Here is a 15237-nt window from a genome sequence, read left to right as displayed (position 1 = left end):
CTTGGATTGCACTACCTGTATGTATAATCTATATTTTCATTTATATTTATCATTATTATTGTTATGAGCAGAGAGACAACATCTGCCGGAAGTAAATTCCTTGTATGTGCATAGGTACTTGGCAATTAAAGTCTGATTCTGATTCTGATCAAACATCCACTCATTCTCCTACGCTCTGGGGAATAAAGTACTGACCTATTCAACCTCTCCCTATAACTCTGTTTTGCTGGCTGGTTCAGGAACCCAATGGTTGATGGGAGGTCGCTGTTCCTGAACCTGGTGGCGTGGGACATCAGGCTTCTGTACCTCCTGTGAGAAGATGATACGGTCCGAATGGTGGGGTATCTTTGATGATAGGTATTGTCTTCAGGAGGCAGAACTTCCTATTAAATACTACCGAAGGTGAGGAGGAATTCTGATGTTCTGCGCAGAATCCACTGTGTTGTATTACTCCCTGGAGCGTAGGAGACTGAGGTTTGATCACATACAGGTTTATAAAACGATGAGGGGCATGGAAAGGATGTTGTTTTTCAATTTTATTTATTGAGATACTGCACAGAATAGGCCCTCCTGCCCCTTCGAGCCACACCGCCAAGCAACCCATAATTTAACCCTAGCCTAATGATGGGACAATCTACAATGGCCCACTAACCTACCAACCAGAACAGCTTTGGAACATAGGAAGAAACTGGAGCACCTGGAGGAAATTCACACATCACGGGGAGAATATATAAACTCCTGACAGACAGCGGCGGCAATTAAACCCGGCTCGCTGCTGTCGTAAAGCGTTGCGCTACCGGGCTGCCTCTTTTTCCAGGGTTCGGAAATCAGAAACTAGAGGACACATTGTAGTTTCAAGGTTAGAGGCGAGAGGCGTAACAAGATCCGGAAGAAGATGGCGCCAGCAAGCAACGCTAACACCAGCAACATTCTCCAGATGGTCCACAAGATTGTTTCTTTCGCTTCTTTTACCTTTAACTGAGATTCTGGTACTGTCGGAGCTGGCAATCTACAGCTTTTGGTGTGTTCTCGGGCCGATTGAGCGATCTGGCCTCTGCGCTGTCCCCAAGAATGTTCCGAGAGACACGCAACTTTGAGGCCAAGAAGCTTAGAGACAGAGAAGCTTAGACGACTCCACTTCTCACCGATCTCGCCAACTAAAGCATCAAGGCAAAAAGGGAATATACAGGTTAAATTAAATAAGTAGTGCAAAAAAGAAAGGGGGGAAAAAGCAGTGAGGTAGTGGGCATGGGCTCAATGTCCATTCAAAGATTGGATGGCAGACGAGAAGCTTTTCCCGAATCATTGAACTCGAGCCTTCAGGCTTCTGTACCTCCTTCCTGATGGTAACAATGAGAAGAGAGCGGTCGGACCCCTTAATGATGGACACCACCTTTTAGAGGCACCGCTCCTTGAAGATGTCCTGGATACTATGGAGGTTGGTGCCCATGATGGAATTGACTGAGTTTGCAACTCTCTGCAGCTTAGTTCGATCCTGCGTTGTAGCCCCCCCCCCCCCACCCCATTCCAGATAATGAAGCAGCCAGTTAGAATGCTCTCTGTGGTACATTTGGAGAAATATGCGAGTGAGTTTCGTGACATAGCAAATCTCCCCAAGCTCCTTATGAAATACAGACGCTGTCTTGCCTTCTTTATAGCTGCATCAATATGTTGCGCCCAGGTTAGATCCTCAGAGGTAGTGACACCCAAGATCTTGAAATTGCTCACTCTCTCCACTTCTGATCCTTCTATGATGACTGGTTTGTGTTCCCTCACCTTACCCCTTCTGAGGTCTACAATCAGTTCTTTTGGTCCTGCTGACGTTGAGTGTAAGGTTGTTGCTGTGACACCACTCAACCAGCTATAGTCCACATATAACGAAAGCAGTAAACACACCGTCACAAAACACTATGTATTAGGAATATTCTTCTTTTTCTTAGTCTGTCCCCTGCACTGCGGCAAAGGCTCGCTGGAGTCCTCTGTCCTTGGACTGGTCTTTCAAGTTGTCCCCAGGTATGGCCCATCTTCAAAGATCTTTCCTCCCAGGGATGAGGTCTTTGGAGCTTCTGTAGTTCTGGGTTTTCATGTGATGGGGTTGCCAGTCTGTGGTGAACGATATATACCTGTCTGGACACGCCCCCCTGCTGACTGCTCCTGTGGCTCCTCCCACTGACCCCTGTATAAAGGCGATTGGAGGCACTGCTCCTCCCTTCGTCTCCAGGATGTTGTGTGATGGTCTCTTGCTGCTTTCTTCCAGCTAATAAAAGCCTATCTCGACTCACGTCTCCCAGAGTTATTGATGGTGCATCACAGTCCCATCCCCAAACCTACTCCATACGCAGTCGGGCTTGGGACAGTCCATGGCAGAGTTAATTAAGAGGGAGCCAGGGTCTCCAGCTAAAGCAACATTTCTCCAATCACACTTCCCTACTGCCTATTACCCTGGGGTGTATAGGGCCGCAATGGAGGTCCTCCAACTCTGGCGGTGCTGGGGACTTCCTTCACGGTGTCTGGAGCTGTTTTCACGCCTGTCAGTCATGCCCAGGTGGAGACTCAGGAACGCCGACGCATTCAGATGTAGAATGCATCTGTTTCCATAACAGTTTTGTTTTACCAGTCAGGGTTGTTAGCCGTGAGCTGAAGCCCAGAACCCGGAGGACCCGTGAGTCTGGTCTTTATCTTTTGACCCGTTTGGCATGGCTGACCCTACCATGAGCCAAAGATAGAGCACCCACACCGACCAACATAGCTCTCCCTCCCGGGTCACTGAGGCGCGCAAGCCTTCAAACCCTAGGACAAGGCTGTCGTCTTCTAAAAGGCTGGGAGATCCAGATTGTCCAAGACCCCAGCTCAACAGAAGTGTGCTCGGCGCTCTTTTCTGCCTTCAAACAGCAAATTGAACTGTAAACACGGAATTTATCCTTCTCTGCGACACTGAAGCACTCCGAAGATATTAAAACACACACACAGACAAAATGCTGTAAGACCTCAGCAAGTCAGGCAGCATCTATGGAAAAGGATAAAATAGAAACGAGTGTTCCAAAAGAGACCCTCGAAATACGGTATGTCTACAGTATCGCTTCGCAGCACCTCGGACGCAGTTTCAATTATCGATGCTTTTGCTTTGGAAGTGGAGTACTGGAAATGTAAACTCTGTAAAGTTGAATGATATCAACTCCACAACTTTTAAACTCCGAAAATGAACCGTATCTATCTAGTCTTTGCAAAGTTTAGTTTCTAAAGATTTGTGTAATAAATAATCTTGGGTATTAAACGCCAGAATAACTTACATGTCCCACGCTCCACTTTCTCTTTCTCTCTCGCTCGGGAGTTGAGAAACTTTCAGCCGGAGTTTGGAAAGAGTCGTCGACGGCTCATGCCAAGACGACCAACGTTTCTGCCGACCCGCCAGCATGAACGTCCCCCTTGTTAATCGGAAATGCGTACGGTGGGAGGGAGTGAGAGAGAGAGGGTGAGGAGAGAGGGAAGGGGGAGGAGAGGTGGAGTGAAAGGGGGAGGGGTGAGGTGGGGGAGTGGGGGGTGTAGAGGAAGGGGAGGGGGAGGGGAAGGGAAGGGAAGGGAGGGGTAGAGGGGGAGGGGGAAGGGGAGGGGTAGAGGGGAGGGGAGGGGAGGGGGAAGGGGAGGGGAGGGGGAGGGGGAAGGGGAGGGGAGGTAGAGGGGGAAGGAGGAGGGGAGGTAGAGGGGGAGGGGAGGTAGAGGGGGAGGGAAGGAAGGAAAGGGGAGGGAAGAAGGGAAAGGGAGGGAGAGAGAGCGGGGAGGGGGAATGGGAGGGAGAGAGAGCTGGGAATTACAGGACACGGCCATACAGCTAATCTTATAGGCTATCCCACACTTTCTTTCCATTCGCCCACACAGCAAGAATCAATTTTGCTGTCTTCGGGAACACCTTAAAGAACCTCACAGGCAAGGGAATCCCTCGGGTTTGCGGTTGCTGTTACATCATAGGAAATGGGGCAAATGGAGGCAGGTGGGTGGTAGGGGGTGGGTTAGCACAGCAAGTTGTCGCAAATGGCCTTTGACAAGGTGCCACACATGAGGCTGCTTTGTGGGATAAGAGCCCATGGAATTACAGGGGAGCATTGGCTGATTGGCAGAAAGCAAAGAGAGGGAATAAGGGATCCTATTCTGGCTGGCTGCCGGTTACGGTTACCAGTGGAGCTCCACAGGGGTTGGTGTTGGGTCCGCTGCTTTTTACGATGTATGTCAATGATTTGGACTGTGGGATTAATGGATTTGTGGCTAAATTTGCCGATGATACAAAGATAGGTGGAGGAGCGGGTAGTGTTGAGGAAACAGAGAACCTGCAGAGAGACTTAAATGGTTTAGGGGAATGGGCAAAGAAGTGGTAAATGAAATACAATGTTGGAAAGTGTATGGTCATGCACCTTGGTGGACGAAATAAACGGATAGATTATCATTTAGATGGGGAGAGAATTCAAAATGCAGAGGTGCAAAGGGACTTGGGAGTCCTTGTGCAAGATACCCTAACGATTAACCTCCAGGTTGAGTCAGTGGTGAAGAAAGCGAATGCAATGTTGGCATTCATTTCTAGATGTATAGCATATAAGAGCAGGGATGTGATGTTGAGGCTCTATAAGGCACTCATGAGATCACACTTGGAGTATTGTGTGCAGTTTTGGGCTCCTTATTTTAGAAAGGATATACTGACATTGGAGAAGGTTCAAAGATTCACAAAAATTATTCCAGGAATGAAAGGGTTACCATATGAGGAACATCTGGCAGCTCTTGGGCTGTATTCCCTGGAGTTCAGGAGAATGAGGGGGGATCTCATAGAAACATTCCGAATGTTAAAAGGCCAGAACAGATTTGATATGGCAAAGTTATTTCCCATGGTAGCGGAGCCTAGGGCAAGAGGGCACGACTTCAGGATTGAAGGACTTTCATTTAGAACAGAGATACGGAGAAATTACTTTAGTCAGAGGGTGGCATATCTGTGGAATTTGTTGCCACGAGCGGCTGTGGAGGCCAAGTCATTGGGTGCATTTAAGGGAGAGATAGATAGGTTCTTGATTAGCCAGAGGATGAAAGGGTATGGAGGGAAGGCAGGGGAGAGAGGATGACTGGAAGAATTGGATCAGCCCATGATTGAATGGTGGAGCAGACTTGATGGGCCAAATGGCCTACTTCTGCTCCTATATCTTATGGTCCTATATGCACAAGTTCATGCTGTAGTCTCATAGAAAAGTACAGCACAGAATTAGGCTGTTCAGTCCATCTAGTCCATGCCAAAACATTTGAACTGCCTACCCCATCAAACTGTACCCAGAACATAGACTGCCATACCCCTCCCATCCATGTACCACCAAACTTCTCTTAAACTTTGAAATCAAGCTCGCACTCACCCCTTGTGTTGGCAGCTCATTCCACACTCTCACATCCATCTGAGTGAAGAGGTTTCTCCTCATGTTCCCCACAAACTTTTCACCCGTAACCCATGACCTCTGGTTGCGGTCCCACCCAACCTCAGTGGAAAAAACCTGCTTGCATTTACTCTATCTATACCCCTCATCACTTTGTACACTTCCCCTCAGTCAAACCTCCCCTCAGTCTTCCATGTTCTAAGGAACAAAGTCTTTAACTCTATAACTCAGGTCCTCCAGACCTGACAACATCTTTGTAATTTTTCTCTGCACTCTTTCAACCTTGTTTACAACCTTTCCTGTAGGTAGGTGACCAAAACTGCACACAATACTCCAAATTAGGCCTCACCAATGTCTTATACAACTTCAACATAACATCTATCTCCTGCACTCAGAACTTTGATTTATGAAGGCCAATGTGCCAAAAGCTTTCTTGCAGCAATATCACAGACGCAGAGCCATAAGACCATAAGATATAGGAGCAGAAGTAGGCCATTCGACCTATCGAGTTTGCTTGCTCCAACAATTCTTCACGGCTGAACCAATTTCCCTGTCAACTCCATTCTCCTGCCTTCTCTCCATAGCCTAGCATCAGATAAGCAGCATTCAGAAGAAAATATGAATTAAACATAAATCATACGCAATTCTTATTAGAAAGAACACAATTAGAACAAAACAAAAATAAAGACTATTGTTGTGCAAAGTGGTCACAGTGTTGCTGTACTGAGGTAGTGATTAAGATTGTGTGTTCAAGAACTGAATGGTTGAAGGGAAGTGTGAGGAAATCTGCAGATGCTGGAAATTCAAGCACCACACACAAAATGCTGGTGGAACACAGCAGGCCAGGCAGCATCTATAGGGAGAAGCACTGTCGACGTTTCGAGCCGAGACCCTTCTTAAGGACCCTTTTCTTTCAGTTAGTCCTGACAAAGGGTCTCGGCCCGAAACGTCGACTGTGCTTCTCCCTATAGATGCTGCCTGGCCTGCTGCGTTCCACCAGCATTTTGTGTGTGTTGTTTTAAGGGAAGTAGCTTTTCTTTTGTCTGGTGGTGTGAGACTTCAGGCTTCTGTGTCTCCTGCCCGAAGATAACTGTGAAAAGATGGCATGGGCGGGATGGTGGGGATCTTTGATAATGGACGTAATCTTCTTGAGGCAGCGCTTGCTATGGATACAACTGATGGTGGGGAGGGATGTGTCCGTGAGGTAGTGAGGAGAATCCACTCCTCAGAATCACGATCAGGTTTAATATCACCAGCATACATCATGAAATTTTGTTGTTTTGCAGCAGCAGTACAGTGCAATACATGATAATGTAAAAGATATAAATTACAATTGAAATATATTAAAATTTTAAAATTACATAAGGCGTACAAAGAGAGAGAGAGAGGGAGAAAAGAGAAAAGATAGTGAGGTATTGTACATGTGTTCAGTGTTTATTCAGACATCTAGGTTTCACTTACTTTGTACAGGTGCACCAATGGTTGTTACCTGATGGACCAAATGCCACTGAAAATTAACAACATTCACCCTCTACAGAGCCCTGATTCTTGTCAATGCATTTTGAATATTTATCCAATTCAAACATTCTTTTAAAATTCTGATTGCATTGTAAAGTTTAAACTTCAAAGTACCAACATGTCACCATCTATAACCTCGAGATTCATTTTCTTGTGGGTACTCACAGTAAATGCAAAGAAACACAATAGAATCAATGCATACACACAACACAGACAAATAACCAGTGTGGAAAAGAAACCAAACTGTGCAAATACAAAAAAAAGCTAGTAATAATAAATAAATATGCAATTAATATTGAGAACATGAGGTGAAGTGTCTGTGAAAGTGAGTCCGTAGGATATGGCAAGTGAAGTTGAGTGAAGATTTCCTCCTTGGTTCAAGAGCCTGATGGTTGAGCGTATTAACTGGGCCTGAACTTGGTGGCGAGACTCCTGAGGCTCCTGTACCTTCTTCCTGAGGGCAGCAACAAAACGAGAGCATGGCCTGAGTAGTGGAGGTCTCTGATGGATCAAACACGAGGAAATCTGCAGATGCTGGAAATTCAAGCAACACACACAAAATGCTGGTGGAACACAGCAGGCCAGGCAGTATCTATAAGGAGAAGCACAGTCAATGTTTCAGACCGAGACCCTTCGTCAGGACTAACTGAAAGGAAAGATAGTAAGAGATTTGAAAGTAGTGGGGGGGAGGGGAAAATGTGAAATGATAGGAGAAAACCGGAGGGGGTGGGATGAAGCTAAGAGCTGGAAAGGTGATTGGCAAAAGTGATACAGAGCTGGAGAAGGGAAAGGATCATGGGATGGGAGGCCTCAGGAGAAAGAAAGCTGGGGGGCAAGCACCAGAGGGAGATGGAGAACAGGCAGGGTGATGGGCAGAAAGAGAGAAAAAAAAACAAACAACTAAATATGTCAGGTATGGGGTAAGAAGGGGAGGAGAGGCCGGAAGTTAGAGAAGTCAATATTCATGCCATCAGGTTGGAGGCTAACCAGCCGGTATATAAGGTGTTGTTCTACTGTCAAAATGAATCCAAACTCAGGTTGGAGTCAAATCTCTTACTATCTCTCCTTTCAGTTAGTCGTGACGAAGGGTCTCGGCCCGAAACATCAACAGTGCTTCTCCCTATAGATGCTGCCTGGCCTGCTGTGTTCCACCAGCATTTTGTGTGTGTGGTCTCTGATGGATGCTGCATTCCTGTGACAATGCTCTGTGCAGGTGTGCTCAATGGTGGGGAGGGCTTTTCACGTGATGGACTAGGCAATATCCACCTCTGTTTGTAGGATTTTCCATTCAAAGGCATTGGCATTTCCCTACCAGGGTGTGATGTAACCAGTCAATATACTCCCCATCACACATCTATAGAAGTTTGTCAAAGTTTTACATGTCATGCAGAATCTTTGCAAACTCCTAAGGAAGTGGAGGTGCTGTTGTGCTTTCTTCATAATTGCACTTAGATACTTAGAATCCAGGACAGGTCCTCAGGAATTAAAGTTGCTGACCCTCTCCAGCTCTGAACCCCCGATAAGGACTGGCTCATGGACCTCCTGAAGTCAATAATCAGCTCGTGGTGGAATAATGAGTCCAAACACGTAGATGCCACAGACAAGAAAACTCACCAGCACCTCTACTCCCCTGGAGGCTGAAGGAATTTGGCACGACCCACACTGATTTTTATCAATGCACAATACGAAGCTTCCAATCTCGATGTCTCACAGTTTGATATGTCAACTGCTCTGCCTGTGGCCACTAAAATTGTGGACACAGCTTGAATGTGTGTTTCCCTTTTGGCCTTCACCTCTTGCACTGTGGGGAATAGGCTGTAATAACAGATTGTTAAATATGTTATCAACAAGAAATGGCCATGTTCCAAGGCAGCAATTTACTGGAAATTCCCCCCCGCACAAAATCTGTTTTGGCTCAGGGTCAAGAAGTAAACTTGCAGGGTCACTAGAGTACATGTAGGAGTCCTTTATCCATGGTTTTGGAAAGGTTACAACACAAAAGAGCTGGTTATTGACTCCAGGAAGAGGGATAGTGCAAACATTTTTGTCTACGTCAACAGCACTGAGGTCAAGAGAGTTGAAAACTTCAAGTTCCTAAAAGTGGATATCACCAATAGCCTGCTCTGGCCCAACCACTTTGACACTACGGCCAAAAAAATCCAAACAACATCTTTAGTTCCGCAGGAGCTGAGAACTTTGGCATATCCTCTTGGACACCCCCCCACCCCCACACTCCATTATTCACAATCAAAACTAATCCCATCCTGATGCATCACAGCTTGATAGGCCAATTGCTCTGCCTGTGACTGCAGAGAGTTGTGCACACAGCTCAGCACATCACAGAAACCAGTCTCGCCTCCATGGGCTCTGTCTACACTTCTCACTACCTCAGTAAAGCAGCTAACGTAATCAAAGACCCCACCCACCCACCCCAGACATTCTCTCTTCTCCCATCTGCAATTGGGCAGACGATACTGAAAGCACGGACCGCCAGGCTCAAAGGCACGTTCGAGGACCCTTGTATGAATAGGTGGACTCTTGACCTCACCGTCTACCTCATTCTCACCTTGCATCTTATTGTCTACCTGCATTGCACATTTTCTGTAACTAACATTTTATTCCCCATCACACACAAAATGCTGGAGGAACTCAACCGGTCAGGCTGCATCCATAGAGAGGAAGAAACATTATGAAAATGAAGTACATCCTCCAAGAGGACCACAAACTTGTCGGGATGTTCGGAGGTTTGCGTGCCTCAATGACCAGGAGAGCAATGTTGGCTGGAGTCAGGGCTTTATGCTTTGGCTCTTGGTCGGGTTACCCATGCCAAAAAGGTCAAAGGGTAGAGGCCAGACTAAGAGTGGTCCACCGGTCCTCCAGGTTTGGGGGGGTTCAGCCCTGACCGGTCAATCAAAGCCGTTACAGAAACGTCATTGAAGAGTCCTTCTACACCTGAGTGTGACGGTGTTCCTGAGTCTCCTCCGGGGACTTGCATGACTGACAGTAGTGAAAACTGAACTACTGACACGATGATGGAAGCCCCGAACACTGCCAGAGTTGGAGGACCTCCATGGCTGCCCTAAACACTGGTGGCATTATGGGCAGTAGGTAGGTAGGTGAAGTACACCATCTCATGTAATTGGCCTCAGCAATATTAGCCAATATTTTATTCTACATTCTGTTATTGTTTTCCCTTGTACTACCTCAATGCACTCATGAGGAAGTGAAATGGGAGTCTCTGTTTCCAATGCACTCTTCAGTTTCAGATTCCAACCTTCCTCTAGGGGAACAAAAGTTCTTCCTCAGTTGTCCTGGAAACCCTCCTTCTCCTTATATTAAACCTATAACTCCCAGGATTAGAGGGTACTATTTTGGATGTAGGGGAATACGATTTGGGCTCCATGAGGAGAAGTTTCCAGCTCTCTATCCAATCTATGCTCTTCATAATTTTCAACTCTAGAAAACTCCTATCCACTACCATGAAACTCATAGTTCCCTTTCCCCACACTTCTGTCTCCTACCCAAGATTCCAAGATCCAAACCTGACTGTCCATGTAGGCTCATTGTCTCTGCTCCACAAACCTCAACTTCATTCTATCCCCTGTTGCTCAATCCCTTCCCTCCGACATCTGCGACACATCACAATCTCGTCAACAAATTTCAATTTCCTGACCCTGACCACCTCATTTTCACCATGGATGTCCGGTCCCCATATATTTCTCTCCCCTATCAAGTAGGCCTTAAAGTTCTCCCCTTCTTTCTCAACAAAAGACCCAACCGTTTCCCTTCCACCACCTCTTTCCTTCTTCAGGCAGAACATCCTCACCAACAATTTCACCTTCGGCTTTCTCTAAACTCTAGGTGTAGCCATGCGCTCCAGCTATGTCTGTCACTTGGTTGGCTATGCAGAACAATTCATGTTCCAAGCCTTCACTGGCAGTGCTGTCCACCTCTTCCTGCACTATATTGACCACTGCATTGGTGCAGCTTCATGCACCCATGCTGGCCTCATCAATTTCATCAACTTCCACCCTGCCTTTAAGTTCCCTTTGTCCATTTCTGATACCTCTTTCCCTTTCTTGAGCTCTCTGTTTCCATCTCTGGTGACAAACTGTCTTCCAAAATCTTTTATAAACCTACCGATTCCCACAGCTATTTTGACTACACCTCTTCTCACCCTGTCTCTTGTAAAAATGCTATTCCCTTTTCTCAGCGCCTTCGTTTCCGCCGCATCTGTTCCCAGGATGAGGCTTTCCTTTCCAGAATATCATTCTTCAAAAAAAGAAGTTTCCCTTCCTCCACTATTGCTACTACCCTCATCCGGACCTCCCCCATTTCCTGAATATCCATGCTCACCTAATCTTCCCACCACTTTAACACCCATGGAGTTCGTCTTGTCCTCACCTATCTCCCCCAAGCCTTCACATTCAATACATCCTTCTCAGCAATTTCTGCCATCTTCAGTGGGATCCAACCACCAAACATCTTTACCTCCCCCCGCATCCTCCACAGGGATTTCTCCCTTCGTGATTCCCTTGTCCATTCATCCCTCCTGGCTCTTAACCCTGCAAGCGGCCAAAGTGCTACCTCCTCCCTCACCTCTATTCAGGGCCCCAGACAGTCCTTCCACGTGAGGCAACACTTCACCTGTGAATCTGCTGGAGTCTTCTATTGTATCCGGTTCTCCCTATACAGCCTCCTCTACATTGGCAGTACCTGTCGTAAATTGGGGGACCACTTTGCTAAACTCCTCCGCTCCGTCTACAAAAACTGGAATTACCTGGCTGCCAAGCACTTTAAACCCTATCTCCATTCCCGTTCCGACATGTCGGTCCACGGCCTCATCTTTTGCCATGATGAAGCTGCTCTAGGAAGGAGAAGCAAAACCTCATATTCCGTCTGGGTAGCTTCCAACCTGAGGGCATGAACATCGATTTCTTCTTCCAGTAATTTTCCCCTCCCCCTTCTCTTTTCTTTCATTCCCCACTCCGGCCTCTTACCTCCTCTCCTCAACTGCCTATCACTTCCCCCTGGTGCCCCTCCTTCCCTTTCTCCGATGGTCCACTCTCCTCTCCTATCAGATTCTGCCCTCTCCAGCCCTTAACCTTTCTCACCCACCTGGCTTCACCTATCACCCATCTAGCTTTCTTCCCCTTCCTTCTTAGTCCTGAAGAAGGACCTCGACCTGAAACCTTCACTGTTTATTCACTTCCAAAGATGATGCCTGACTTGCTGAATTCCCCCAGCATTTTGTGCAGAAGAGCATCTCTGAATGCACAACACGTTGAACCTTGAAGATAATGGGCTACAGCAGCAGAAAACCATGAACATACAGTGAGTGGCCACTTTACCTTTCCTACCCAGCTGGCTTCCGCTATCACCTTCTGGCTTGTCCTCCATCTCTTTATTCTGGCTTCATCCCCCTTTCTTTCCAGTCCTGATGAAGGGTCTCGGCCAGAAACACTGACTGTTAATTCATTTCCAGTGTTTTGATTTCCAGCATCTGCAGAATTTCTTGTGTTCATCAAGCTTGTGGTTATTTAAGCATTCACGTGTATACCAGCAAATGAAACAGTGTCTCTCTGGACAACGCTGTGCATATAACTCACTCACAACTCCAAGGTAAGATTACCACAAATAAATTAACAAATAACAAGGTAATAACAAAGGTTGAACAAGTTAGGTCTTTATTCTTTGAAGCGTAGAAGGTTGAGGGGGGACTTGATAGAGGTACTTAAAATTACGAAGGGGATAGATCAAGTTGACGTGGATAGGCTTTTTCCATTGAGAGTAGGGGAGATTCAAACAAGAGGACATGAGTTGAGAGTTAAGGGGCAAAAGTTTAGGGGTAACACAAGGGGGAACTTCTTTACTCAGAGAATGGTAGCTGTGTGGAACGAGCTTCCACTAGATGTGGTAGAGGCAGGTTTGATACTGTCATTTTTTAAAAAATGGATAGGTATATGGACAGGAAAGGAATGGAGGGTTATGGGCTGAGTGTGAGCCAGTGGGACTAGGTGAGAGTAAGCATTCGGCACGGACTAGAAGGGCCGAGATGGCCTGTTTCCGTGCTGTAATTGTTACATGGTTATATGGAGACACAGGTCACAAAGTAAACAGTATAATGGTGATGAGACCTGGGTGGTGGCAGAGAGTTTTGTTGCTTCACAGTCTGGGGGCGAGAAGCTGTTACCACTCTGATGTTACGGTACCTCCTGTCTGATGGTGGGGGGAGGTCAAAGAGATCGCTGGGTGGATGGGGCTTGCCATAGAGCTTTGGGCCTCTGGGTTTCTTGAGTACCTGGATTTACTAATTGTTCAAGCTATTAAACCCAGGTGCTTTCTGTTTGGTTTTGTCGGGTTGATTGTTACCCGCATGTGTTTCCCATGTTCTAAGATTATTTAAAGGGTCTCTTACTGTGCTCTGTGCGTGGAGTCCTCCAGTGTTTGTGGAGAATGTGTTGCTCGGTCGTCGGTATCCCTGTCTCACCTTCTCTTTCCGTCTCTTCATGGGGAGTCTGCCGTTCCTCCACTCCTCGATGAGTCGTTGTCAGCACTTACCGTGACTGAGGCACCTGGGTCACGTCAGCGCCAGTGACCACCGTGACAGAGAGAGCCTGCCATTCCTCTGCTCTTGCGTCCAGACCAACGAGCGTGCACTGTGACACCTCTAGAGTCACTTAATGGACATACAGTCAATCTATGTGCATAGGCTATGATCGTCATCATTATGTGCCATGTCATGGTCTTTCTACAGAAGTGGTTTACCCTTTCCTTCTTCTGGGTAGTGTCCTTACAAGATGGGTGACCCCAGTTATTATCAATACTCTTCAGGGATTGTCTGCCTGGTGTCAGTGGTTGCATAACCAGGACTTCTGATATGCACCAACTACTCAAACGACCGTCCACCACCTCCTCCCATGACTTCATATGACCCTGATCGAGGGGCTAAGCAGATGCTACACCTCATCCAAGGGCAATCCACAGGCTAGTGGAGGGAAGAAGCACCTTACACCTCCCTTGGTAGAGACATATTTCCAACCCACCACCCCATAGCAATCTTATGTATTTATACTTAACGTGTTTCTTTTGTTATTATTGTGTTCTTTATCTTATTGTGTATTATTGTGCTGCATCGGATCTGGAGTAATAGTTATTTTGTTCTCCTTTACATTAAACAATCTGGAATCTGGAATCTTTAATCCAGTACAATCACATCAGTGTTTTGACCAAAACTGCACACAATTCTCCAGCTGTGGCCTAATTAATGTCTGATATCTACTCTGTAATAAAGGTGAGTGTCCCGGACACCTCTATCACCACCTCGTCTGCTTGTGCTGCCACCTCCTGGCTCCTCGGAGAACACACTGAAGTCCCTCTGAGACGACGTACACAACGCTGGAAGAACTCAGCAGGTCAGGCAGCATCCGTGAGAAAAGAGCAGCCAACGTTTCGGGCCGAGACCCTTCATCAGGAATTGGGGGGGGGGGGGGGGGAAGAGAGGGCAGAAGCCCAGTAATAGAGATAGGGGAGGGGGTAGGGCCTAGAGGCGCCAGGTGGAAAACCAATCAGAGGGAAGATAAAGGGGGAAGGGGGAGGGGATAAGCATGAAAGAACTGTAGAGATAAAGAAGCAGAAAGTTGAAAGGGGAGAAAGGCAGAGAGTGACCTGGGATAGGGGGAGGGGGAGGGGGAGGGAATTACCGGAAATTGGAGAATTCAATGTTCATACCACCAGGCTGGAGGCTACCCAGACGGTAGATGAGGTGTTGCTCCTCCAACCTGAGTTTGGCCTCATCATGGCAGTAGAGGAGGCCATGTATGGACATATCTAGATGGGAATGAGAGGCAGAGTTGAAGTGGGTGGCAACTGGGAGATCCTGTCTATTGTGACGGACGGAGCGTAGGTGCTCGACGAAGCGGTCCCCCAATCTGCGTCGGGTCTCGCCGATGTAGAGGAGGCCGCACCGGGAGCACCAGATGCAATAGACGACTCCAGCAGACTTGCAGGTGAAGTGTTGCCTCACCTGGAAGGACTGTCTGGGGCCCGGAATGGTGGTAAGGGGGGAGGTGTGGGGACAGGTGTAGCATTTGCGATTACAGGGATAAGTGCCGGGTGGGAGTTCTGTGGGGAGGGACGTGTGGACCAGGTAGTTGTGGAGGGAATGATCCCTGCGAAAAGCTGAGAGGGGTAGAGAGGGAAAGATGTGCTTGGTGGTGGGGTCGTGTTGAAGGTGGCGGAGGTTGCGGAGGATAATGTGTTGGATCCGGAGGCTGGTGGGGTGGTAGGTGAGGACAAGGGGACCCTGTCCCTGTTG

General features: G+C 47.3%; 1 protein-coding gene across 2 annotated transcripts in view; it reads right to left on the bottom strand.

Moving 5' to 3' along the window:
• slco2b1 (solute carrier organic anion transporter family, member 2B1) overlaps positions 1-3499 on the bottom strand; it is a 107527-nt gene extending 104028 nt beyond the window's left edge. The window contains exon 1 of one of the 2 annotated variants that reach the window (XM_073044317.1): positions 3291-3499. The gene's annotated coding sequence lies outside the window, so the exon portion shown is untranslated. The remainder of the gene's footprint in view (positions 1-3290) is intronic. The other variant, XM_073044316.1, reaches the window with a different exon arrangement.
• Between the last annotated feature and the right edge of the window lie 11738 nt (positions 3500-15237).

Source organism: Hemitrygon akajei, chromosome 4 (genome assembly GCF_048418815.1).
Source record: "Hemitrygon akajei chromosome 4, sHemAka1.3, whole genome shotgun sequence".
NCBI lineage: Eukaryota > Metazoa > Chordata > Chondrichthyes > Myliobatiformes > Dasyatidae > Hemitrygon > Hemitrygon akajei.
The sequence above is the reverse complement of the archived record's forward strand: the minus strand, read 5'-3'. Positions and strand labels throughout refer to the sequence as shown.